This window comes from Python bivittatus, unplaced genomic scaffold (genome assembly GCF_059951505.1).
Source record: "Python bivittatus isolate LINGU-HERP-01145 unplaced genomic scaffold, Pbiv_v1 ctg000160_np1212, whole genome shotgun sequence".
Lineage (NCBI taxonomy): Eukaryota > Metazoa > Chordata > Lepidosauria > Squamata > Pythonidae > Python > Python bivittatus.
This window is the reverse complement of record NW_028277076.1, coordinates 9,765,857-9,779,229: the sequence shown is the minus strand read 5'-3', so window position 1 is coordinate 9,779,229 and position 13,373 is coordinate 9,765,857. Positions and strand designations below refer to the sequence as shown.

At 49.3% G+C, this 13,373-nt stretch overlaps 1 protein-coding gene and 1 pseudogene across 7 annotated transcripts in view; both read left to right on the top strand.

Moving 5' to 3' along the window:
* The window catches only part of LOC103066736 (uncharacterized), a 44,300-nt gene that overhangs the window by 23,254 nt on the left and 7,673 nt on the right, over window positions 1-13,373 (top strand). For 3 of the 6 annotated variants that reach the window (XM_088147181.1, XM_088147182.1, XM_088147180.1), the window contains exon 1: window positions 12,615-13,306. The exons of 2 other annotated variants lie outside the window; for them this stretch is intronic. The gene's annotated coding sequence lies outside the window, so the exon portion shown is untranslated. Of the gene's footprint in view, window positions 1-12,614; window positions 13,307-13,373 lie in introns of those variants that run through there. One more of the 6 variants, XM_088147183.1, reaches the window with a different exon arrangement.
* LOC148214887 (uncharacterized) lies at window positions 5,369-8,104 on the top strand (annotated as a pseudogene). Its single transcript, XR_015797304.1, has 2 exons — window positions 5,369-5,720; window positions 6,068-8,104. The product of XR_015797304.1 is annotated as an uncharacterized LOC148214887 (transcript).

Here is a 13,373-nt window from a genome sequence, read left to right as displayed (position 1 = left end):
TGAGAGGAAAGGCAAGGGGGCAGCTCAGCAGAAGTAGGATTGCCTGTCCGCTGTATCACCTGCCTTTCCCCCCCATCAGCCCCATTTAAATCTCACTTTCTTTCAGCCCCTCCATGCATCCGATGAAGAGAGCTGCGGCTGCCTTTTAATGAAACGGGTCGCTCCAGAAAGTGCACAGGCCCTGGTCAGTGGTGGAAGTGCACAGTGTAGCCCATTTGCACCACAGACCGCAGTGGGGTAGCTCCGAGAGGGTAGCCCCCTCCCCTTGCAGCTATGCGGGACTGTGCGAAACCTCCAGGGCCAAAGATCGCAAGCCAAACTAGAATAGTAATGACGATTACCCTGTGGCCAGGGTAAACTAGGGAGATACGACCGGCTGCAGACACGCTCAGAGGCGCCAGGAGAGCAAAAGGGAGGTTCTGGTGCAGTGCAGGGGTAACAGAGGGGGCGCCTCAAAAAGCCTCTGGCTCACTTGGGTGTGTGAAAGGACAAGAGGTCAACAAGGTGCAAGATAAGTCCAGAAAAGGAAAAGGGCCTTCAGCCGGAGGGCTTGGGCTGCAGTGCTGCTTACAAAAGGAGCGAATCGGGAGGGACCAAGAAGCTTCGGGATCCAGACTTTGTCCAGCACTCCCGACTCTGGCCAGTGTTAGCTGTAGGGGGTGTGGCGAGTATGGAGTGGGTGTGAGGCACATAAATTTGCCTTGCACTAATAAATTCTCAGTTATTGAAAGAACCTTTCTGGGTGAATGGTGAATGCCAGGGTTGTGGTTGCACCGAAATTCAGGAGCCCGCTGAGAGAGAGAGTGCATGCTTTCCCATCCATTCACCCACCACGTTCCCGGACTGAGCATCGTTCCTCTCTCAGTCACCCTCTGCTCTTTGGCAGGCAAAAGCCGAGGGCTCTTGAGAGTCAGATGGGCTGGGGGCGGCGGCTGGTTTTTGTGTCCCTACAGTCAGTGAATGAAGTATGTACGTTTATCAGCAGGACACAGGAAGGTTTGTCAGATGCGAGTGCACAGAACGTTTGGCTGGGTTAACAGAGGTCTGTGAGTCGGTCCAGGATGAGGGGCAAATGGAAGGCCTTGCTGGCCAGGAGGGAAAGCTGCAGAAAACAATTGATGCAGCGGCTGCGACCGTGTCTGGCTCTCCCAGTTCTCCCCACCTCCTGGCCTGCCCTCCGCCCGGCCCCTCGCTTCTGCGTTTTGCCCAGACACAGCACGCTGTCAGAAACCTTGCAAATATTATCCACTGTGCCCAGCTTGCTCGCTTCGGTTCTGCCATTGCCGGAAGGGGGGGCGGGAGGAGAGAAACAGGAGAACAAGAGAGACAGATGCCGTGTTGTCTGTTCTCAGGATTGCCAGGGTGGTACCAGCGTGAGACCAGGAGCAAGCAGGAAGCAGGACTGTGGGCTGGGAAGGGGGAGTAAAAGGAAAGGGGCCTGAAGAAAAGATTGGTGCGTGCGGGATTTTTAGTTTCAGCAATGCTTTTGCGACTATACGCTGCTGCTTAATAAATAAATGAACTGTACTTTGAACTCACTGGGGCTCCAGGAAAGCATCTTTATTGGGAATGGGGCAGTGCCGGTTCTCACACACGCAGTCTTTCAGCACCTGCAGAAGTTCTAGTCTTCAAGGAAGATTTCAAAAGCCAAATGGAGCCCTGAAGGAGAGCGCTCCTGGAGAAGGTAACGTGTTGAATTGCCTCTGTTGTACACAGTCTGCCTGATGGTGTACGTTGGAGTCAAACTCTCTGGAAATCCTTTGTAACCTTTTCCACCTGGCGAGCATCAAGAACTGTCTTTCAGAGGTCCTCAGAAACCTTTGTTCAAGCCATGACACACTGGCGCATATCGGTGTTGTGAAGACCGGCCTTTGATAGCGAATACCCTGAATTCTGTTCTTTAAATAAGGCAGGGCCTCCCACACCCGCACCGGACTATCATCCCATCGATTGAAACGCCTGACTCTGATTCCCCCTTCAAGTGAACTAAGAATCCCAGAGGTTCACACGCTTTTGCACACACAAGTACGTAGCTTTAGATCCTTTTCCTCAGTGAATAAATGAATAATGTTTTTAACCCATTTTGGATTCTCATCTCATTTTAGGACGCGTGTGGAGAACAGATCAGGTTTTAGGTCGTCGTCATGCAGAAATATTGAACAGCCAAAGGGTTCACAAGCTTTTAAGCGCCGCTGTAATTCCCCAGCACAAATTCCAGATCTGAATCTCTGGCACAAAAATCGCTGAACTGGTGCTGCTGATCAGGTCACTGTCGTTCATTTCCAGAAATGCGCAAAGCGTCCATCGCACAAAAACCCGTCAGTCACCCTCCCTCAATCTACTATCCAGCAATGGATTTTTGGCCACCTTTTTATGACAGGTGATGTTGACCCTCAATGGTGATAAGAATTCACTGTCTGCCGCCACTTCCCTGACCAGGTGCTGTTACTTGGGTGCTGTGCCAGGCATCTTTCCTCAGCTGGCCCTGCTCCCCGCTCTCCATCCATCAGCCCCTCTCTCAAGGCATCCCCAGAGTTCAGGAGAGTCCTGTGGTTTTCAAGTACTCCGTGGACCGTCTTGACCCTTCTGCCAGCCAAGGCTCCCGGGCTGTGTGTCAGCGTCCCGCCAAAGGGCAGTGGGGCCGCTTCCTCCATTGCAGCTCTTCTCCGCCCCCCATGCGCGGTGACGTCTGAGCGAGGCAGCCCTTGTCTAAGCCTCCGGCTGCTGCGGAGGTATTTCCTCGTGCGGGCTGAGCTGGGGTGACGGTCCTGGAAAGGCCGCTCTGCTAGTGGTGACGCTGGCATGCTGCGGCCCCTATACGCTGCCTTGGGAATACCACCCCGCCCCTCGCGGCCGTCCCACCCAGGCTTTGGGTTAGGGGATGGTGGGGGAAGGCTGGGAAGCCTCCCCCGGTGGGCGTGGAGCCCCATCCTGCGTGAGTGTACTCCCAAGGAAACTGGGGAAATTTGTTTGGGGAATAAGTCCAGTTTGGCCCAGTGGGATTTACCTAGACGTACTTACCTTGACGTACTAAGGACAGGGCTGCAAATCGATACCTTATGCTATCAAAGCTTGGGAGGGGGGAGTATCCTGTGTTCTGCTTTTTCGTTCAAATTATTCACGTTCCCAGGGTCCAAAAAAGCCTGTTACAACAGCTATTGCCGCTTTAGTCCCCCTTTCCAATTTGAGTTTTCTGAATATGATTTCTATAAAGTACTTTCCACAATTCTTGATGAAGGGCTGAATAAGAGTTTAGCACTGACCTGGTTTTAGAAGGATATACTTTTCAATGGTTTTCTTATATGCAATAGAAAGAAAAATTTAAAACTGATAAAAAAGAATTTGGATTTGAACAGAATAAATCGACATTCGAAATCCAATTCTGCGAAACAGATGAACATTTAATAGCAAAAATGTACAAATTATTGTTGAGAGAAGAAATGGTTGAAGAACAAGTTAAAGAATGCATGATTAAATGGGAAAAAATATTGGCCATATTATACATATGCAGCATTGGGAAAATATGTGGTCGAAAGAATTAAAATTTATTTTATGTTATAACTTGAAAGAAAATTTCTATAAAATGATGTATCGATGGTATATGACACCACAAAGACTATCAAAGATGTATGGGACGATTTCCAACATTTGTTGGAAGTGTAACCAAGAAGAGGGGTCGTTTTACCATATGTGGTGGACATGTGAAATTGCAAAGAAATTTTGGACTCAATACAAACGTTGATGCAGAGCTTGCTACAAATACAGATTCCATTAAACCAGAACTATTTCTGTTGGGGATAATGGAGTTTCAAATAGGAAAACATCTTATTAGAATTGTTCAATACATGATTACCGCAGCAAGACTTCTTTATGCACGATTTTGGAAAACCAGATACTACCAACAATACAAGAATGGTTGTTAAAACTGATGGATATGGCAGAAAATGATAAACTGACTTGCTTATTAAAAGAAAACTCAAACAACTATTATCTGTAAGAATGGAAACCACTGATGGACTATTTGCAAAATGCAGGTGGGGTGAAGCTTACATGGGGATTTGAAGATTAGATTATAAATGTAACGAGATATGTTTAGACAAGGAATTATTCCTATTTAATGTATTAAAAACTAGCACTTATGATAGCCTTATTATTTCTAAGACCAGAGACAGATTGGAAGTTATCTATTTTTCATATCTTTTCTTCTTCTACTTTATCTCACTTTTTCTTTTCCTTTGCTTTATATTTTGTATTTCAAATTTTCCTTTTCATTTCTAACTTTTAAATACGTATCTTTAAAATCTCAAAATATTATTAAAAAAAAGGGGTTAGCACTGACTTGGCATATCTGAAAAAAGAGATTTCTGCAAATAATTGGGGGTGATGCCACTGGGGGACTTTGGTTGGCCAGGAGAACCTGGGTGGGAATATGAAAACAGGAGGCTTTCCAAGAAAACAGCCTAGGCCCACCCGGAAGCCAGGTGGGTTTCAGTCCGGGCACAGTAGGGAGGCAGCACTGACCGTGCCTGTGGATGACCAGGGGTACAGCCGGGAGGGGGGAGGTTGAACCATCCAGGCCTGGAGATCGCAAGGGAACTGTGGGATCAAAACGCAGGACACAAATGCAGAATAATGAAGGCTTCACTGCAGTGTTTATTGAGCAGTACGTACTGGAGGGGGACCCCACCAGAGGTTAGTGGGAGGCACTCCCCTGCAGGCAAAGTGGATGCTCTGATATTTGTGCAGGTCTACAAGGAGGGCAAGGGAAAAAGAAGGTATACACATACATGTTCATATGGTGACGCAGGCCTACCTAAATAAGCAATAGTTCTCAAGTTACTCTCTGCCCCTCTGTTATCTGCTAGTAAAACAATAGTGTCACAGAGAAGAAGACACAAATTAGTTCAAGGTGCCAAAGGCCAGGAAGAAGGCATCCTCCCTCAGGGCAGATGCCCAGGTTGCTGTGGGAAGGTTTGTGATAAGGAGTTTACAACCGGCCTGGTTCACATCAGCTTCAAGGATGCTTCCACATGCCTTTATGTTTCAAGCTTATTAAGGCGATCCCATTGAAATGAGCCCTCTAAGAACTTGTCTTTTCACCCCAAGATTAAACCAAAGATATATTTTTCTTACAGAACGATAATTTTATTAGGCGGCTCCAATCTTTATAATCTGAAGCTGTCTCAGCCTTTTACAATAATATTTATTTTTTGTACTTACTGTACGTTTCTAAAATTGTTTTTATTGTTGTTTTGTGTGCTGCCCGGAGTCACGTTATGTGAGATGGGCAGCCATATAAATATGATCGATCAATCAATCAATCTCCTGGACTTGCTGTCAGGAGCGGGAAGCACAATTTTACGGCCCTTCTTCTCCTTTCTCTGTGGCTGGTTCCAGTCAGTGATGGTGAGAGGAAAGAAGTCAAGCCCGATGCCCCTGATTTATGGATTGGCTCGTGGCTCAATATTCTCATTTCTTCTCTTAACCCCTGTATGAGCCTGCTAGGTCATCTGGCCGGCCGCCATCTTTGCTCGCCGAGGGGGCGGACGCGGATTGGCTGCTCGGCGGCGATTGGCGGGACGACTCTCGGGACGCCCCTCGGGAGGAAGCGGAGGAGCTTCCTCGGAAAAGGCGCGCCGGGAGGTCCCGCCCCCGCTTCCGGAATCCGTCCGGCGAGGGAAGGAGCGTCGCGGTTCGGCGGCGGAGGTGCCCGGATGCAGGTAGGGCGCCGGGGATGCTGGGAGTCGCAGTCCCGGGCGGCGCTGCGGTGCGCTGCGGGCCCCTCCCCGGGAGGGAGGCCGCGGGAGGGAGAGAGCGGGGGAAGCCGGCAGCCCGAGGCCTGGTCTGGAGGCCCGCGCTGGGGAGAGGCCGGGTCCGCCGCCTGCAGCCCAGCGCCTGGCCTCCTCACGCTTAGTGGGAAGGGCCTCCAAGGATGAAGCAGGATTCCAAGATCATGAATACCAGTCGAAGTGCTTCAGTACTAAACATAAGTGAGAAATATATTTGTATGTAAATTCTGGGTATCTAAAATCATCTATCACGGCCTTGCTTTTTTTTGCCCCCTCAGGAGGACGGACGAGTCCAGCCGAGGAAGGAAGAGGAGCCCCGGAGGAGCGGAGGGAGCCCAGCCGAGGAGCCCTGCCCGGTCCAGGGCGCAGCTCCCCCGGGAGACGGCGGGGAAAGGTGCGGGGGCTGCGGGGCTGCGGAAGGGCCGCCCCCAATAGGAGCCGATCCGGAGCCGAGGGGGACCCCATGACAGGAGCGTGCCTGGAAAGAGAGGCGGGAAGGAGGAAAAGGTCAACATGCCCGGAGAAGCCAAGACGTGCCTGGAGTGCGGAGAATCCTTCGGAACAAGCGGAAGTCTCCAACGTCATCAAAGAATCCACTCGCGAGAGAAACCCTATGAATGCCCGGAGTGCGGAAAGAGTTTCAGTTGCAGGAGAAGCTGTTATAGACATTAAAAAATCCATTCAGGAGAGAAACCATATAAGTGCCTGGAGTGTGGAAAAAGTTTTACTGATAGTGGAGCTCTCAGTCAACATCTAAGAATTCACACAGGAGAGAACCCGTATAAATGCCTGGAGTGTGGAAAGTGTTTCATTAGAAATGGACATCTTAAAAGCCATCAAAGAATCCATACAGGAGAGAGGCCTTATAACTGCCCGGAGTGTGGAAAGAGTTTCAGTCTGAAGGGAAGCCTTCTTAGACATCAAAGAATCCATTCAGGAGAGAGACCTTATAATTGCCTGGAGTGTGGAAAGAGCTTCAGGTGTAGGGGACACCTTTACAGACATCAAAGAATCCATTCAGGAGAAAAACCGTATAAATGCCTGGAGTGTGGAAATAGCTTCAGTCTGAAGGGAAGCCTTTATAGACATCAAAGAATCCATTCAGGACAGAAACCCTATAAATGCCTGGAGTGTGGAAGGAGCTTCAGTGAGAGGGGAAGCCTTCATAGACATGAAAGAATCCATTCCGGAGAGAAACCATATAAATGCTTGGAGTGCGGAAAGAGTTTCACTAGAAATGAACATCTTAAATGCCATCAAAGAATCCATACAGGAGAGCGGCCTTATAACTGCCTAGAGTGTGGACAGAGTTTCAATCAGAGGGGAAGCCTTTCTGCACATCAAAGAATCCATTCAGGAGAAAAGCCATATAATTGCTTGGAGTGTGGAAAAAGTTTCAGTTGCAGGGGAAATCTTTATACACATCAAAAAATCCATTCAGGAGAGAAACCATATAATTGCTTGGAGTGTGGAAAAAGTTTCAGTCAGAGGGGAAGCCTTTATACACATCAAAGAATCCATTCGGGAGAAAAACCCTATAAATGCCTGAAGTGCGGAAAAAGCTTTACTGAGTGTGTATCGCTCCGTCAACATCAAAGAATTCACACTGGAGAAAAACTACATAAATGTCTGGAGTGTGAAAAGAGTTTCAGTCATAGGGGAAACCTTCATAGACATCAAAGGATCCATTCAGGAGAGAAACCATATAAATGCCTGGAGTGTGGAAAGAGCTTCAGTTGTAGGGGACACCTTTACAGACATCAAAGAATTCACACTGGAGAAAAACTACATAAATGTCTGGAGTGTGGAAAGAGTTTCAGTCATAGGGGAAGCCTTTATATACATCAAAGAAACCATACAGGAGAGAAACCATATAATTGCTTGGAGTGTGGAAAGAGCTTCAGTCAGAGGGGAAGCCTTTATATACATCAAAGAATCCATTCAGGAGAGAGACTTTATAACTGCCTGGACTGTGGAAAGAGCTTCAGTCAGAGGGGAAGCCTTTGTACACATCAAAAAATCAATTTAGGAGAGAAAGCATATAAATGCCTGGAGTGCAGAAAGAGTTTCAGTTAAAGGGGACACCTTTATAGACATCAAAGAATCCATTCAGGAGAGAAACCGTATAAATGCCTGGAATGTGAAAAGATTTTCAGTCATAGGGGTACCCTTTATAGACATCAAAAAATCCATTCAGGAAGAAACTAGATAACTGCCTGGGGTGTGGAAGGAGCTTAAGTGTGAGCGGAAGACTTTATACACATCAAAAAATCCATTCAGGAAGGAAACTGTATAAACGCCTGGAGTGCGGAAAAGGTTTTACTAATAGTGGACATCTCAGTCAGCATCACAGAATCAACCCAGAAAAGAAACCCTATAAATGCATAGAATGTGGGAAAAGCTTGAGACAGACTGAATATCTCAAAAACTGTCAAAGACTTCACAGAGGAGAGAAATTCTGTCCATGCAGGGAGTGTGGAAAAAGGTTAATTGATTATGGATATCTCAATCAACATCATAGAATCCACACAGGAGAAAAACTATATAAATGTCTGGAATGTGAAAAGAGCTTTTATGACAAGATAGAAAAATGCATACAGAAGAGAAGTTACATGAATGAATTTGGAAAGAGATTTAGAATTAATGAAAATCTGAGGAAACAAAAACAATTCTCACAGGAGAGAAAACAAATGAAAGCTTGGATTGTTGAAAGACATTCAGAAGGGAAAAGAGTGAACATGAAAGAAATTAATGAAAGAATTAGCACAGGAGAGGAAACATGTTTGCAATGTGAAATGAGATTTAGTGGGAGCTAAAGTTTTACTTTGTTTCAAAGAATTAACATGAAGGAAAATAACAATTGAATTTCTACTTTGAACCAAGGTTTGGTTTGATTAATTATCCATTCCTGAAGGTGCCAAAGATACTTTAATTCATATAATGCCATAATAAAGATCTCATGTAGAATTTTTTAAAATGCTGTTCGATTAACATGGAAGCGGATTTTCTAATATATTAATTTCATCCTGAAGTCCTAAGAATTTCAGGTAGTCCTCGCTTAGTGACCACAACTTTCCATCATTAAGCAAAGCAACTGTTAGGTGAAACATCACAGGCCCATGCGCACTTAGCAACAACATTTCTGGTAGTCTAGGTCGCGGTCGCTATGTGAGGATGTCACACTTTTCTTGCCTTGTGCAAACTCCCAGCTCTGTCGCCATGCCTCCTCCCCATCCAGGCCCAGCAAGATCCCTGCTCCACCACCGTGCAGCGCTTGCCTCTGCTTCAACCCCCCCCCACCTATTTCCCCCCAATCTCTGCCCTTTTGGCCGCCTTGCACTCTGCTGCCGCCTGCATCTGCCTCCCCGTCCCCAGTTGACCTTTGCTGTTGTCGTCTTCGTGCTGATGGCTCAGGATTCAGGAGCAGGGCAAGGCCCTGGAACATCCATGTCTGCTGAAGGGAGCTCGCTGGGCCCGGCCAGGGAGGAGGCAGGGTGGTGGCTCCCGGGTGAAAGTGGCTGCTGTCAGCGCCGTGCAAGGCCTTGTGAGGCTCACAAAGGCCTCATAAGAGAAGGCCTTGGGAAGCCTCCACAAGGCCTTGCACAGCGGCAAGAGCTGCCACCTTCTCTGGGGGAGCCAGAGTTTCCAGTATGAACCTTCTTTCAGTTTCATATCAAATTGGATGGTTTCTTTTACTTCAAATATGGTATCTCTTAAGCATCCCAGTGTTTAGGTATCACTGAAAATGGTAAAGTATCTAGATGAAGAGATGCTTCACCCTTACCAACCTTGCCCAATTGGTACAGAGACAGCTTGGAGAGGAGAGTGTGCCCACCCCTTCTACTCCCCACTCTTGTGACTGCCATTTTTCTCCAGGATGAGAAAGTGCAGAAAGGAGCTAGTGCCCCTAGGAACACGTTGAGTGCCGGTGCCCAGATCTTCAAGTGGGGGCATCCAGAAGTCCATCTGTTCACTGTCCTCTCACTCCAGCTAAACTGAAGCTGGGTCTTTTCTGCTGATCTGGAGGTTGGTCCTCTGCTTAATCTTCCTCATCTGAAGCCAGATCCACTGTCTGCTCGTCCATGCTGGATGAGTCTGAGGAAGTCCTTGTTGGGGAGGGTGGTGCTACGGGGAATGGAATGGGTGGTGCACGGCACTGGCTGTCAAGGTGGGAGGACTGCAGAGAAGCAAAGGAAAAGGCCACATGCCTGACTAAGGGAGGTGAAGCAAACCAAGAGACGGGGGTCTTCTAAATAGGTTGCTACGGAAGATGGCACCAGGCAGGTCTTCCTTGCCAGCCAACTTTGCAGGGCTGTCAGGAGTCCAGTGGGCACTGCCCTGAGCGTCTTGGGAGAAACAGCATGAGATAGCAGGACGAGTGTGACCTAAGTTAGAGAACAACCAGTTTTTGATATGGTAAAGCTGAACAGTGAGAGGTGGGTAGTGGGACTGATACACTCAGAGATAATTCCCCACAATGGGAAGAGGATTGTCCCGTTGCTTGGCTCTCCAAGCGGAGGATGTGGTGTCCAGCCTGCACTTAGCCCCTGGTGCTTCTGGACTGGCATCGCTGCCTGTTACGTTCCACCAAAGGCTGAGCGGAGAGGTGCCTAATGCTAGGAAAAATTTAGCCACCGCTTCTCATGAACTGGATCAGACTGCGTTTAACAGCTATATACAGTAACTCCCTGGATAATTCCTCTCTCTCCAAGATTAATTCGATTAATACATTTTAAGATGTTTTGGGAGGACAACACTAACAAAGATTAAGAGGTCTGAGCAGCTGTTGATCAGGAGTGGAGTCTTGATGATCATGATGGATGAGATGATGGAAAACAAAATGAGTCTCCTTCTTCATCATGAAAGTGTTTGGTTCATCTCAGATTGAGGCATCTGGCTGCTTGGTCCAAGCATTTATTAGTGAATTAAGCATTGAATGTACTACCTCATCTTCAGAATCAGCCCAAGTATTTTACTTATTATTCATTTACCATATTTATATAGCCACCCGTCTCACACAAGGTGACTCTGGGCGGGGTACAACAATTAAAGAAATAAATACATAAAAACAACTACATATAAAAAACTGTAAAAACACACAAAACAGGAGGGGACAAAATTAATAAGGGAGCCATCGTAAAATCTCCCCGGTCCCCTGGGAGCCCCAGGCCTGATCACATAGCCAGGTCTTGAGGGAGTTGGGGAATGTCAAGAGGGATGGAGCAAATCTCAGTTCTGGGGGGAGAAGATCCCACAAGGTGGGCGCCACGGCAGAGAAGGCCCACCTCCTGCGACCCGCCAGATGTAATTCTCTAGCAGGCAGGATCTGCAGCACGCCTTCTCTGCCAGAGAAGCTATGAGCAAAACAGAGCAGGAATGGTACGCAATTCCTACAAATACACCTGGAACTAGTAAAATCCATTCTCCACCAACCTTAGACACAGACTGGTTTCTCCCATTACAGTAAGCGATGGCTTGCCTGGATTATGGCTTGCTGAACTAGCCATAATGGTGGGCTCCTTTACTTTATTACTGCACTTATATGTTGCTTTGTTGAAGATGGCATACCTTGGGGTCTTGCTCCCCCCTAATTTTATCTCCATTGCAATGAGCCTGAGAGGTAGAATTGGGCTGCAAGAAAGCAGGTGGCTCCAAATCCCCCAGCGCACTCTGTAGCCAGATGATGGCTTGAACCCAGACCGTGCACCAAGGCCAAAGCTTTAACCCTTAAAGGGGTCTACGCTCACCGGGGGAACGTGAAGGCGCAGCGTGATGCGTGAAGCCTGTCACTGTTGTGGGGTCTGGCAGAGGTTGAATCCCCCCCCACGCCCCGCTTATCATAAGGATTTCAGAGCAGGGGAAGGAGGGAAGGAAGGAAGGGAGAGCCCGGCAGGCAACGAACCAAGCTGGCACTTCACGGGCATGACCACGTTGCCTTATTTCCTTGGACAAGCGAAATGGTGAAGGGGGGGGGGTTGTCTTTGCAACCTCGCTAGAAAGACACCATTAGCTCCAAGTGAGAGGGACACGTACGCAGGATACCTCGAGGGTATCCAGGAAAGGGTCTACAGCTAAACCGGTTCAAACTGCAGTTCAAACTGCCTTGTCCCTGTAAAGTATAAAAACTGAGCTTTCATTTCTATTGGTGTGGGACACCCTGGCGTATTTGCTGCTTATGCTTTGGGTTGTTGACCATCTGGCTTCCTTTACTCGGCCCAATAAAAGCTGTTTCTTTCTAAGAGCCTCCTCCTGAATTCTTGGCACTGGATTTCTCTGGGATTCAGGGTTGCAAACCTTACATTGGCAAACCTGAAAAAGGGGCAGATCTGAAAGAGGCTTAGAAGGATGAAAAAGTTTAATTTCGTATCTTTCTAACTCTGCTTCACAAAGGAAAATTCCAGAGGAAAACCAGGGAAAACCACACAGGCCCATCTCCGAAACCGAACAGCGCGGAAGCTTATTTGAAAGGGACAGTCCCGCTTCCAGAGTTTCCACGTGAAGGGGAAAGGCTGCGCCGCCAGAGGCAACGTGAAATGACCAGATCGAGGACGAAGGTGAGTTTTGGTCACCGGCAGCTGAACTGAAGCAAAACATTGTCCTTCATAACAAAAGGCTGCGGTCGCTGCACCCGGGGGGGGGGCGGAGGGGAGCCGCTCGGCCGCGGCTGCCCGGACGGCGAGGGCGCGGCACGGCCGGAGACCCCCTTCGGCTCCCGGCTGCCCGGACGCCCCGGGAGGACCCAGGGAGGGCCCCTCGCTGCCGCCTGCGCGGCCGCCCAGGGGGAGAGCCCCAGGGAGGGGCCCCTGCAGCCCAGAAGGGCCGCTCAGCTCCCGGCTGTCCGGACACGCCTCCAGCCTCCGCGCTGGACACGCCGGACGCCATCTTTGCTCGCCGAGGGAGGCGGACGCGGGCGCGGATTGGCTGCTCGGCGGCGGCGATTGGCGGGACGACTCTCGGGACGCCCCTCGGGAGGAAGCGGAGGAGCTTCCTCGGAAAAGGCGCGCCAGAGGTCCCGCCCTCCCTTCCGGGATCCGTCCGGCGAGGGAAGGAGCGTCGTTGTTCGGCGGCGGAGGTGCCCGGATGCAGGTGTGGCGCCGGGGATGCTGGGAGTCGCAGTCCGGGGCGGCGCTGCGGTGCGCTGCGGGCCTCTCCGCGGGAGGTAGGCCCGGGAGGGAGAGAGCGGGGGAAGCCGGCAGCCCGAGGCCTGGTCTGGAGGCCCCGCGCTTGGGCGAGGCCGGGTCCGCCGCCTGCCTGCCTGCCTGCCTGCTCGCCCGCCCAAAGGGGCCGTGAGAGGCCGAGGCTTCGGCCTCCCTCCCCCGCGGGCCTTGCATGTCTGTCAGGCACTCTCTGCTACCCAAGTTTCAGAGAGCCAAACCAAAACTTGAGACGAGACTTCTGTAAAGGGTTACAGATATTTAGTGACCAATATGCATCTGGTTGGCTCAATCAACATCGTGGCAAGAAGTGTTGAAAGAAACCACAGCTTGCAAAGCAAACATCAGAGGCTTTATAGAAAGGTACCGGTGTAAAAGAATTCAAATCATCGTCTCATGCCCATCCAAGGGATTTTTGGGATGGTCTGGG